Raw genomic sequence first — 13,957 nt, 5'->3', positions numbered from 1 at the left:
GAATCGGCTCAGCAGCAGAGCCCTGGGACCTGCTTCAGTAAACAGAGGTTCTGCTGGAGGCAAGAGGGAGAAAAGGGGCCCTGGGATCAAGGTACATTGATTGATCCATCATCATCAACCTGTTACATTATACAGCTTGGAAGAAAGAAACTGGTCCCTTGGAACAGTGTGAGGGAGACCAGTGGTTCCAGTTAGCTGGTAAAGTGTGTCCTGTCAGGGTGGAATTACAAGGTGGAGCAAGTCATTATGTGTCCATGGACATAAAGGGCACTACTTCATCTCATCCCAGCCCCATGCCTAGTCTGAATGCCTGATCCTGGGAAACCCATGTGGTTATTGCTACCCTGGTTTTCTTTCTAAATGTGCAGGTTTGCTTTGTTTCCCTCTATCATGTATGTTATCCATCCTTCTGAGCACACATGCCATGTGGTACATCAAAGGAGAAGGACCATCTCCATCATGGTTGTCTTCAGCAATGGGACAGTGCTGAGCACTCTGTGGGCAACCTGGATGAGTTATCCTGAAGGTGAACCAGCTGAAAAATGGCACGGGAAGGACATGTGGAGTGCAGCGTGCACGTACACAGAGACATGTAAAGCCAATTTGCATCTTGAAATAGGAATAAAAACTGATAAAGCTGTAACGAGGTCATTTGAAATTTGATGCTAATCTTCTGAAAAATGTGTCTGAGGCACTGAAATGGAATAAAGATACAAGAGCAGGTTACACAGCTCAACAACAGGAATAGGCAAGAGTGGTTTGCGGGGGTCTGTTAATAATTTATCATTCTTTAGTTGTGCTGTTGTTGGGTTTGATAACGTACGTTCTTTGTAAATACGACAATGAAAATCATTCCTCTTCCTTCTTTCCTCCTTGTTATACCATCAGCTCATTTTAGAGCTTCCCTTGTGAGCATTATGGTAGGCTCAGAGTGTTTTCTATGCAAAACAGAGCATGAAAAGGTGACATCAGGGTACTATCAGGATTTCTGTGTGTTTATAAATGTATCTATATAAAAATACATGAAAGTGGTGCTGTGACTGAAAATGAGACCCAACCAACGATTGATCAGTATTTTTAGTGAGGTCTGAGCATGCTCATGCAAATTGCAGCGATAAGTTACCTCAGATTTAAAAATCAGTTATATAAATGGTTATATAAATGGATGTCGCAATTAAAGCAAATCAAACAGATGCAGTACCCAGAATTGTATTTATGTGTATAAATACATACGTGAGTGTGTAAATACACACATGTCCAAGTGCATTTTGCTGTACAGAGTTAATGATGTTGCCTGGGGCTTTGCTGCTGTTTAGTTTATTTGCCTTGATCTGTCATTTATTCCTATACATCCATCGCCCATCTCCAGGTGGCTCCTACTGTATGGATGGCTGTGGAGGTGACACGCAGGATGACCAGATCTGTGATGTGGTCATACGGGGTTAGAAGGACCATGGCAAACACTGCCATGCTAAAACAGGGGTCTTCTCTGCCTGTGGCAGTGCACAGTGGCTGCTGGAGACATGAGCATTTGAGGCCTCCTCTGAGCGACGGGCTCGGCAACGGGGGTGGCAAAGTGACACGATCCCTTTGCTGGGATAGTGTTTGGGTGCAAATGCTTGTGAAAGCACATGGTCTCAGCGAGGGAGAAGTGCTCTTTGAGCCTTTGGAATGGTTTCCTAGCAGGCAGAGCAGCTATGACAGCCATCAGCTGGTTTAGTTTAAAGGATTTATGCAGCCTCAGTAACTGAAACACTAAAACTTGGACTTGTGGGACCTCCCAAGTAGATATTTAACCCAGAGGATCATGTACAGTGTAACTGCAGCAGTAAAATCATTCACATTGCTCAGTATAAATGAGCCCTCAGATCGGGATACAGGCAGACCCAGGCATCATTTGATTTCAGTAAGCTGCAAAACAGCTGATTGAAACACATTTCCCCTCTTCAGAGCTTGATTATTTGCAAACCCACCTTTATCAGTGTAATTGTCAGTGCAAATGTGCCTATCCAGTGGGAAATCCAAACCAATTTTATTAACTGTGCACAGAAAAAGCACCTGAACTCTTTTAGCAGTGGAGAAAGCTGTGTTTCTTCTCCAATTCTTGATTCAAATGGCATAGATCATGGAAGTTTGCTCTAGATCTATCAAGAGAAACTGGAAATTATCCCTCCAAAGAAAACAGGAGTGAGAAAGATCAGTCTGAAGCTCAGCTTTACACTGCTGAAATTATGGGGATTAAAATCACAGACCATCATGGCTGTTCTTCCTGGAGCAAGATTCCTTGGATGTTTTTTAGCCGTGCCCTGACAGTAAGTGCCCTACAGACATTTCTAGCCCCCTGGGCAGGTCCTTCTCCTTCCTCCCTCTCCTCTTGCACACCCACAGCTTGCGCTCCAGAACACGTAGGACCTGTTTAGGATTTGGTGAGGGTGCTGTCTGTAGACATGTGGGGGTTGGATGTGGCAGCCCCTGAGGTGCTGTCAGGACCATCTCTCTGCTGAGGCCAGACACTGTTGTTCTGCCAGTCCCTCTGCAGCCAGGGGAAGGTACTAGAAGGGTCTGTGTGTACACAGCAGGGATTAGGGATGGGAAATGAAAAAAGCAGGAAGGGCAAATATGCAGGCCCAGGTTCAATGGATGAGGATCAGTACAGCTGACTACAGTGGACGGTAGCTGAAGGTGGGATCTGCATATCTTTCAAAGGAAACATGTGTTAAGAGAAGAGTTTTTTCACTACAAACAACCAGATTTGCTTGTCTAAGTGTTTGCTCTGTAAATCTGTTAGTGACCTCAGCAGGAGAACTTCAGTGTCCACCCCACTTGTTTTTTTAGATCTCAGCCATCAGGAAGCTTAGTGTGAGGAGTTATTCTGCTGACAGAGGCTTTGGTTAGGAGTATCCTGTGAGGATGACAGGTCTGAGGGCATCAATCCTGTAAGGTGAGCATCAGGCTGTTGTGCAGTAAACTGGTAACAACCCCCAAAGCTATGTACTCCATCAGGGTGTGGAGCTGCTGCTGCTTTCCTAAGGACAAAGCAGAAAGAGTTGTGGGCTGGAACAAGATGACCTCTAATGTTCCTTCCAAACCAAACCATGCTGTGATTCTATTCTATGACTGTCATTGGAAATGGCTGCCCTTGCATTAAATGACCTGTCCTCAGTGAGGTCTGGGCTCTCTACCACACACAGCAGAAACACTCTTCAGATTCCAGGGCAGAATGCTCTTCTTCAAGCATATTTACTCTCACAAAAATATTTTCTCGAGTGCCTTCCCATGCTCCTTTCTGCTTTGTCAGTCTTGGGAGCCAAGTTGTTTCTACTCAAACCCAATCCAAGATGTAGTTCAAAGTCTTCCATTGCAAAGATCTGTGCTTTGTGCTGACCTCATGATGAGGGGTCTACACTGGAACATCAGAGGAGCTTTATGAGTCTCTACAAATATCCATAGTATTTACTTTTTGCAGTCTTACATCTAGTCTTCAGCTGAGGTTGAGGCCTGTTGTGCTAAGAGTTGTTGGAGACTAGTAGTCTCTCCTCAGCAATGCTCATCATCTGAGAGATAGAGCCAAACCAGAAGGAAAGGGTGGTCAGGCACTCGCACAGGCTGCTCAGGGCAGTGGTGGGGTCACCATCCCTGGAGGGATTTAACAAACGTGGAGATGTGGCACTTGAGGACATGGGTTAGTGGTGAACAGATTAATGGTTGGACTCAGTGATTTTAGAGGTCTTTTCCAACCTAAAGGATTCTGTGATTTTACAATCCTACTGGGCCAAGAGTCCTGTATGGGGCCCTAGGTGCAGGGAATGTTGTGTTGGTCACAGACCTGAGTGCCACCAGGGTGGAGAGATGAGCTGTGTGTAAGGGACCCTGCGCTACACCTGTGCATTGCTGTGCAAGGGGAGGCAGAAGGTGTGCTGCCTGCTCATGCTGCTTTGCTTCTGAATTGCAGAGTGCAGGAATGGTCTGTTCAGGTGTATCTCCTTCATGTTTCGTAGCAGAGGAGCATAGATGCTGTCACACTGAGTGGGACAGGTGTCGTGGCTGCTGTCTGTGTTGCTGTTGTTGGCTAACACCTGCACTTCAGTTGAAGATGAAACAGAAACTGAATGTAAAGAACAGAAGGTGACTGGGGAAAGGAGCAGGACAGAGAAAGAAAGCAACAGAGAGGAAACATGTGCAGACCAGTTAACTTATCACACCTGCAGACTGTCGGCTTACCCCTCAAGTGGGAGCTTTATGGCCCTCACAGCATCCTTTGTGACAGGGCTGGGATGCAGCATGGTGCTGTGGAAGGCCTGGCAATGGTGTGGTCTGGGCTTTGTCACCTTCCCTGGCTCCCAGGTTGTATGAACTCTTCTTGGCTCCCTTGCAGTTGCATTACAGCCACCCAGCCTGGAAAAGAAGGCCAGTTTTATTGCTGTATGTGGTCAGATTCTTTTGTGGACCAGTGGCACTTCTTTCAGGGGAGTTACACAAGGAATAACTAAAACTAAAAGAATGATTTTGTGGTATTTGTTTAATGGACTTCTCGACCTTTTCTGTTTCATTCCAGCTTGACAATTTTTTTTCTTGAGTTTTGTTTTGTTCCTCCTGTTTTGCCACTGCCTCTTTCTCTGGTTTCCTCCCTCTTGGCTTATTTCCCATCTGCTTTTGGGAAACCCAGTAATGAGAAGGGGCAGAACAAGCATCAGGGCAACTGTAATCACATAGGGCTGAGTAGCTTTTCCTCTGAACAGGCTGAGCCCCGTTTTCAGCAGCAAATCCTTTGCATAGTACCATGTGGTCTCTGCAGGTGCTCTGTGCCCTGTGCAGGTCCTGCATGGGCAGGAGCTGGGCAGCTCCACCTGAGCTGGCACTACTAGAGGAAGGGGTGAGAGGGCAACAGTCAAGCAAAGAAACACAAGAGCAAACTTTGTAACTAGGGCATGGATTTGGGGAAGAAACTGTGAAACAGTAAGATCTAAATTCTAACTCATCTGTATTTGAATGAGTCCTATGATTTCTGTTAGAGTGGGTCCAGAGGAAGCCATGGAGATGCTCCAAGGGTTGGAGAACCTCTGCTATGGAGACAGGCTGTGAAGGTGTTCACCTCTTGAAGGCATTGCCTTTGATGTCACCCAGATGACAGGCATTGCAGTCAGCTGGAATTGTGTGACTGACCATCAGGGTCAGTCCCTAAGCCTTTAATTATTTGAAATTATATGACAGTGAGATTGGATAGAATTTTCAGTTGTCATGAAATAATTAAGGGCAAAAGAGTCTCATCTGGCACTTTTCACTCAGCCCCTGTTCAGGCTAAATTTATTTGTTGTTGGTCTGTTCTTGTGAGAGTGTCATCTGTCAGCAGCAGAGGTGGAGAGAGCTGAGCTCCCTTCTGCAGTAAGGGGCATTTCCTTCCTCTTGTACATTCCCTTGGTGAGAAGAGGTTGTTGGAAAATATTATTCCTTTTAAACTAAACAATAATTCTCCTTTGAATTACATCTTAATGAAAAAGAGAACATCTTGGGCAGTCTCTGATTTAGGCACACTGCATTCTAAATCTATCCTAATTACAGTACTCATCACTTAGCATTCGTTTAACAAAGATCCTCATTTATACAGACAAGTTTGACAAATAGGAATTAATGCCATTAAAACCTGTGAGTCTCCCAGAGGAAACAAATCAAAAGATCTGGGAAGAAAATGTAACCTTATTATTTATAACAAGGCAGAGCACAGGATCAGCAGCCATTGGTTTGTGCAATTGGCTCAGGGACTTGCAGCAGATCTGGTTTGGAAGGGGCTAGTGCCATGCTGCTGGGGGCCACTGACTCTGGCCATCGCTCTAACTGAGCACAGCTTCCTTGGAGGAGTTTCCAGGCCAAGGTGGACCCTTGGCTTTGTTTTGGTCTCAGTTGTCTAGATCAAGATCAGACCTTCTCTTGTCAGCCCCAGAAATGACCACAGTGGTTCAAGACCTAAAACTAAGGACAGAGGGAAGACATCATGGTTGTCTTGGTGGGTCTGGAGAAGTGTTGACGGTGCACATCTCTGCCTCTGTCATTTCATTGCATGCTGATATCAGAGCTCCTTGGTTTTAAGAAACACTGTCTGGTTATCTCCGCAGGCATCGATTTCAATGCACATGGGAAGTGAATGGTTCAGTGGCTCCTTAAAAACCTTGGCCATCCTGAACGTTTCAGTGACAGGAACTCAAGTGATGGCAGCAAGAGTTACGTACAAGCCAAAGAGCCCTGAGGGTAGCACAGATGTGGACAGACCCCTGTGACCCTCACAAATATCCCCTTACAGGTGACTCTAAGTCTCTGGTGACCTAAGGACCTGAAGGAATGGCCTGAAGCTGTGTCAGGAAAGAGTTAGTCTGGATATCAGGAAAAGATTCTTCCCTTATAGGGTGACCAGGCTCTGGAACAGATCCCCAGGGCAGTGGTCATGGGCCCAAGCCTGATAGAGTTCAAGGAGCATTTGGACAACACTCTCAGGCAGATGGTGGGATTGTTGGGGTGTCCTGTGCAGGACTGGGGTTGGACTCGATGATCCTAGTGGGACAGCACACCATAGGAAACACACCTCTCACATTTTTCCTACAAATCACTGCCTCTGTTCCTGAACCAGGAAAGGGGCAGTGAGGATGTTTCACAGTTTACTTATGTTAATACTTCATCTTCCACATGGGAGTCCTGTCTCTTTGGGGCTGTTTTCATCTTGTAAATTAACATGTTTTGCTTAAAGCATGAGTGAGAGCCAGATCACATCTCTGTTCCTCGTGTGACCTACTTATGGTATCTTCAGAAAGCAGAATTGTCTCCCTGTGTCTGTGCTTCTCATGGAGGGCAGAGCCAAGGACCTGCTCTGGTATCCAGAGGCAGGGGATGGAGCCGTGGCTGTGACCCAGTTCCTTGCCACCCGCTCCTAATAGCAAGGCCAGTGGCATTGAAGAAGTGGCCTGAAGTCAGATGGACCTGGGGCTTCAAAGTGATGGAACTATAGAATTGTTAAGGTTGGCAAAGACCTCTAAGAGGTTGCAGAAGACCTCTAAGTCAGCATGGGCTGCAGAGCGAAATGATTCACCGGCACACACACCTAAGCAAACTGTTTCCTCGGTGAACTTTTCATCTCTTTTAAGAGAATCCTTTGAAAACTAAAGTAGCAATTAGTGACCTGTAGCATGTTGAAATGAGCACAGAGACCCGTGTGACAGTACATCAAGCTTTTCATGCTGCTTGTCATAAAGGTGGTTGTTTCACTGGAATGGCATCCACAGTGTTTATGTTGCTGCCTCCAACGTAGGGATCATCCATCTTCAAACAGCTCATTTTCCTGGTGAAAGACATAGAATCACTGAATGGTTTGGGTTAGAAGAGACCTGAAAGATTGTCCAGTTCCAACCACCTGCAAAGGGTAGGGACACCTTCCACAGCCCCAAGCCCTGTCCAACCTGGCCTTGAACACTTTCAGGGGTGGGGCAGCCACAGCTTCTCTGGGTGACCTGTTCCAGTGCCTGAGGTTCTTGTGTGCTATGGGGAAGGAAATGGGTTTAGCCTCTGGTTCTTTGAGCTGCTTGCCTTCCAATGTAAATTCTGTGACCAGTGGATTTTGAATAGTTACCTCAAACATGTTCAATATTCAAAGTTAAATGTGTCCTGGACAGTTTGATGAAACTGTGACAGATGAGGAGTAGATCTGAATTGATTTGTTAATAATTGTTTATAATAATTGTGTGAATAAGTGAGGAGTTACTAGGTTATCAGAATTCTTTAGCAGCTCTCCTGGTGTCCCTTCAGAGTCATGGACACCCTGGCACTCCCCAATGTGCCCTTGGAAAACAAGAAGTGAGCTGTTTGCTTGAAGGATCTGTCCCTCCTCTCAGGCCATGTGCTTCCATCTGAAGGACTTGGAGACCAAAAGAACTTCAAACCCTTTGAAACATCTTCTTAAGAGCAGGAGGGCGCTGGCTTTCAAGTGGCACAGGGAGAAAGCTTCTTGGGGACTACTCCAGAGCAGGAACAGCTAGGGGTATGCAGTCAGTGTGGAGGGAGTTTTGTGTTAAATAAAGAGTTCTTGGTTTCAGGGGGTGATTTTGCCACTGCTCACCATTTGTCATGGCTCCTGGAGGGCACAGAATCACAGCTCTGAGCTTGCACAAGGCCAGCAGAGCTCATTCTGGCTGGCAGGGCAGTGTTGGGGCCAAGCGTGGGGCTGAGCTCCTGTGCTCGCAGGGCACTATGTTTGCTGCAGCTGCACAGGCACCAGGTGCAGCTTTACCCAAGAGGCTGTGGTTTGCCTCCTTCTCCCACCCATGCTCTGCGGTGTGGTGACAGCCACCTGGCTGCTCCCCCTCCCTGGGAGCCTGAACCTGAGGGCAGGGTTTGCCCCTGGATGCGACACTGCCCCAGTCTGGTGGGTCTGGTGGAGGAGACTGTGTGAGCCTCTGCAGAGTGTTTGTTCTGGTATGGCAACAAGGTGTGGGTCACCTCTGAACAGACCTGAGAGAGTCATTTGGGTCCAGCCTCTGTAGAGGAGCATTAGTCAAAGCTCTCATCTTGACATCCAGTGACTGCAAAGGTCAGGAAGACCTGCAGATGATTTCACCTGGTAATGACAACATGAAGACACTCTGCAGGTCTTAAACTTTATGTGTGTGTATCATGACTGCACAAGCCGAACTCCTAGGTATAGGCAAATGTCTTAGATGGCCTTTAAAGATCCCATCCACCCCAGTTCTGTGATTCTGTGGTTCCGGTTGTGCAGAACCTCTAGTTTACAAGCTAAAGGTGCCTTTTCCGGGGATGGTCTCAAACATAAATCTAGAATCTGTGTGTTCTGTGAGTCTCCCTGATGCTAAATACCTTGTGTAAAAATTTCTGGTTCCTAAGCCCAGGAGGGGGTTTAAATACAGAACCAGGAAAATGAGATTCTTGCACAAGCTGATGTTTGTGAAACACTCTCTCAGCTCTTTACGGGGGCCCTCTCAATAACTGGGTGAGAGTGGTGATGTTGACTCTTGCAACGAGGAGGAACTTGGCATGAAAAAGAGAGAACACAAGGCCAGAGGAAGGTGTGGATGGTGTGTTGGCTTGTGTTCACATCACAGACAGCTGCTACACTAGCAAAACCCTCTTGTGTCCACCAGGAAAATGCTTTGGAATGAAGCTAATACAGTGAAGTTATTAACTTAAATCTGGATAGTTTGTTAGGTGAGAAAATGGCTTTTCCATGTCAAGTTGTAATATTATCAAGTTGTTGACAGCCATCAAGTTGTTGTCAAGTAAATGGGACAGATTACTTAGAAGCACTAAGTGTTCCTTGGGCAGGTAAAGCATGTTCCACACCAGGCTCGTGTTAGCCCCACTGTGATATCCAGGCTGGGCACCTGAGGACATACTGACATGGTTGGGTTGAGAATCAACTGCTCTGTGGAGCTGTGTTGGTGTCGTAATGGATGTGCTGGTGTGGTGTAACCACTGAGGGCTCTTCAGAATTCAATAGCTTTGTGTTTCTCCTGCTTACTTATAAGATTGGCTGGCCAAAACCTGTACTGCTTCATGTCTTCTTGAGTTTCTCCAGGGGTCAGAGAAAAGTCTTCTAATTCAGCATGTTCCAGGAGCCTCTGGAAATCATTATTTGCTTTTAACAGACTTTTGGTCTAAAAAAAACCCCAGCCTGATATCAGTAGGCTTACATTTGTTCTACAAATGACATCAGAAAAACATACAGGACTCCACAGAGCAGCAAAGGTTGGGAAATTGCTTTTAAGTAATTACATTCCCTAAACATGATATTAACAGAGATACAGAGATATTTTTGTCACAGCTCAGGGGGACTGCAGCCCTCTTTCTCTGTGTTAAATATGTGAAGATTGTGGTTCCCTGCATTGCTCTGTATTTAAGAAAGGAAAATTAAATCAGTCTTGTGTTTGATATGTTACCGAGCACTTTATTTCCCTGGTATGAAATCAAGTAACTCCAGCTGGTTCTGTGACATCCAGACAGGCACTCCCTGCATTGGAGGAATTCACAGCTGAGCAGTGAGGGCCCAGAAAGACTAAACCAGCACCCAGAATGTGGCTCGTAGCTTAAATACATAGTTGAATACATAGTTGGAGGAAAGAAAAATGCAGCCAGACCTGTGCTGCTTGGTGAGGAACTTGGCTCTATGGAGCCTGATGGGGTCGGGAGTGAGGCCAAGGGCTGAGCCATGCTCCATGGCCAGATGGTAGAGCTCTCTGTCTCCTCACATAGTTGATACTGGTGAGTTAGTGAGCATCAAATGCTCTATGCAGTTCATCCACTAATGAGAATATGCAATAACTAACATACGGCTCAGAGGCTCTGAGTGAGAGCACCATAACGGAAGTCAGACCTGGGCTTCCAATGGGCTTCAGGGGGGCTTTTAAAATTACTCTCCCCTCTGAAGTGTTGTTCAGCTACTTGCTTCAAGACAAAAAACACATTTCCCTTTTTTCTTTTCCCCAATATAATTTTTTATTGCTTCTTTTGGGGTGAAAAATTACCAACTTTCTCCCCAAGGTGAAGTAGTTGTGTGGTGTGCAATGTAATTTAGGGAATCATCTTGTTACCATTAACTTAAGGAGAATCTTCCCTGTGGTATTTTTTGTGTCAGTAGAGGCTGAAGATGGGTTTTCTGCACTGAAGCCAGTGGAGCAGTTCAGCATTTTATGCCTATCAATAGCAGCAGTACAACCATAATAGAATCATAGAATCCCAGACTGGTTTAGGTTGGAAAGACCTTAAATATCACCGTGTTTCACCCCCTGCCATGAACAGGGACACCTTCCACTAAACCAGGTTGCTCCAAGCCTTGTCCAACTTGGCCTTGCACACTTCCAGGGATGGGGCAGCCACAGCTCCTCTGGGCAACCTGTGTCAGTGCCTCAGCACCCTCACAGGGAAGAATTTCTTCATAACATTTAATCTAAACCTACTCTGTGTCAGCTTGAAGCTGTTCGCACTGGCCCTCTCACTCCAGGCTCTTTTAAATAGTCTCTCCTCCTCTGTCTTGTGGGTTCCCTTCAGGCACTGGAAGGCCACAATTAGGTGACCCCAAAGCCTTCTCTTTTTCAGGCTGAACAATCCCAATTTTTTCAGCCTTTCCTCATAGCAGAGTTGCTCCATCCCTCTGATCACCTTGGTGTCCTCCTCTGGGCTTGCTCCAACAGGTTGATGTCCTTCCTGTGCTGGGGACCTCAGAGTTGGACACAGTGCTCCATGTGGGGTCTCACAGGGGTGAAGCAGTGGGGCAGAATTCCCCCCTCACCTGCTGCCCATGCTGCTTTTGATGCAGCCTAGGGCACGGTTGGTTTCTGGGTGTCAGCACACACGGCTGGGGCACGTCCAACCCCCAAGTCTTTCTCCCCAGGGCTGCTCTCCATCCCCCAGCCTGGACTGATCCTGGGGGATGCCCTGACCCAGGTGCAATACCAGCACTTGGTCTTGTTAAACCACATGAGATTTCCATAGGCCGCTTCTCGAGCTGGTCCTGGTCCCTTGGCACGGCAAGATATAAACAGAGATACCCTTTGCTTTGTAATGTGTTGAGATGACAGAAATCACTAGGGACGACAGTGAGTGAAGTCAGATATAATGCCTCTAAAAACCAGGGTACCTTTTCCACCTCAACTGACCCACTTGCAAAGCAGCAAGGGAGGAGGGTTAATCATTCCTAGTGTTCAGTGTAATAGGGGCAAAACTATGGCACCTGTGGGAATCAGATCCCATGATACTAGCCTCAGTTGCTAAATATGATTTGTTTCTGATGTTTTTAAATTTGTTTTATGAGTCAGGCTTGAGGAATCTGGCCGTTGTTGATGACATGTAGTTCTCTGAATGCAGTTTCAGTTCCTGATGACTACTTTCTGTTTCAGTGCTTTCATTTTAACTTTCCTCACAATTTGGGGTGCTCCTTCTGAAAAGTGTCCAGCCCATGTTTTTAAACCTCTGCCTGTGACCTTTGGTCTCTGGTGAACTCAGTGCAGGTTGCCACTTCCAGCAGGAGCACAAGCCCTTATCCCAAGCAGCAGATCATTTCCCCAAGTGGGGAATTTTCATCGGGGTTTGGGATTTATGTTGAGCCCTTGGCAGAGGTGGGTCTGTGATAAACACAGAGGTGGTCTGTACACCTGAGTGTCTGTGCACTGCAGAGAGGGAGACTTCACACCAGCACTGGGCAGATTGTTCTCTTTGACACAGAGGTGCCAAGCACCTGCACTGTAACGTCCCTGAAGTCCCTCAGCCATTTGCAATGAATAAAATATCCTACAGCTGTCTTAGCTGGCTGAAATGCTTGGTTTTCAGCTAAGTCCTAAGTTCACTCACTTTTACAAATAGTTTTATAGAGGTCAAGTAATTCCTGTTTTCTCCCAAAGGGTAGTGCTCTGCTGCATACCACAAGTTTGAAAAAAAATCACAAAATCTGGTTCAGTCAACCAAAGAGCTGAGTTTGCCAAGACAGCAGCTCATACAACAGGCCAAAGTGCTGGGATGAAAAGGCAGAGAGAGCAGCTCCTGGCTGGAATTCAAGCCCGTTGACATTTCTTAACTGGTCTGTAATGAACACGTTTACTCTGTTTCCTTTTCCAAAAGCAAAGGGCACCTGCTCTATAACAAGCGATCAACTTCCAGCACAGTTCAAACATCAGAAAGAGCAGGTACCATCCCCATGCCCTAAAAAATGAACATGGTAGAAATGGCCATGCATCCCTCCCTGTGCCCCTGGGACAGCACAGCCCTTGCTCTGGGGGCTGAAAGGGGTGGTGGGATCAGGCTGTTCAAATCCAAGGAGAAATGTACCGAAAGATTAAGGTGAACAACCCTTGAAGTGCTTCCTAATTTCATCCCTATTTGTGCCCTTTTCCTCATTGGACTTTGGATATGTGTCTTGGGAAAGGCTGGCTGGGGGCTGCTCTGGGGTGCTGGTGCTGACCTCCAAGGCTGGCCAGGGCTGGTGCCCTCCAAGCTCTCCTGACCTGGGGGGCTGGATTGCACCCTTTGCACCAGCTCTGTACAGCACATGGCCAGGAGGAAGGACAGATAGTGCTGTGCCTGTTTGGAATCATGGAATCACAGAAACCCAAATGAAAATTCTAATTTAAAAAGGTAACTGTGAAAATGTGTGGCATTGGGAAGCCTGGGAAAGCCTGAAGTCACCAGGAAAACATTTATTCATAAACTCCTGCAGGAGAATTTACAGGCAGGAGAGACAAACTGTGTCAGTGGGGCTTTAGGCTGGATATTTGGAAAAGGTTCTTCCCCCAGAGGGTGTTCAGGCACTGAACATGTTCTCCAGGGCAGTGGTCATGGCTCCAACCTTGACAGAGCTCAAGGAGCATTTGGACAACTCTCTCAGGCATATGGTGATATACTTGGGGTTGTCCTGTGCAAGGTCAGGAGTTGGACTTGATGATCCTTGTGGGTCCCTTCCAGCTCAGGAGATTCTGTGGTTCTGTGAAGCCTCTGAAGCCACAGCTCTGTGTGTGCCAGAGTTCTTGCACAGAGCTGGGCATCCACAAAGCACTGAGCAAGGGTTTGGTCCTTATATGACAGCAGCCTTGAGGCCCTCGGGGAGGTGTTAGTGTTACTGCATACAGGGGGGAAACGGAGTCAAAGGAGTGAGCTCATGTTCTGGGATGAAAAGTAGTCAGAACAACCCGAGAAACAGCAGGGATTTTCCCTGCCTCTGTTCCTGTGTTGCTGAAACTGCTGTGCTCCTCACGGAGACCGTGCAGATTCCAGTCTGTTTGCAGAGGCGTTTACCTACACCTTTGTGTTTCTATGAGGGTGTTTTCACGTTTGTGTTTCTATGAGTGTGTGAGAGGTGATGTGAAATCCTGACTGTCCATACAGCCAGGTTGTCTCTCACTGAGGCTTTAATTAAACACATCACATGCAGGGGACCCTCACCCATGTGCCCACACCAGCACATGGGTTTTTCCTG

The sequence above is a fragment of the Acanthisitta chloris genome, unplaced genomic scaffold (genome assembly GCF_000695815.1).
Source record: "Acanthisitta chloris isolate BGI_N310 unplaced genomic scaffold, ASM69581v1 scaffold141, whole genome shotgun sequence".
Taxonomy (NCBI): Eukaryota; Metazoa; Chordata; class Aves; order Passeriformes; family Acanthisittidae; genus Acanthisitta; species Acanthisitta chloris.
The sequence above is the reverse complement of the archived record's forward strand: the minus strand, read 5'-3'. Positions refer to the sequence as shown.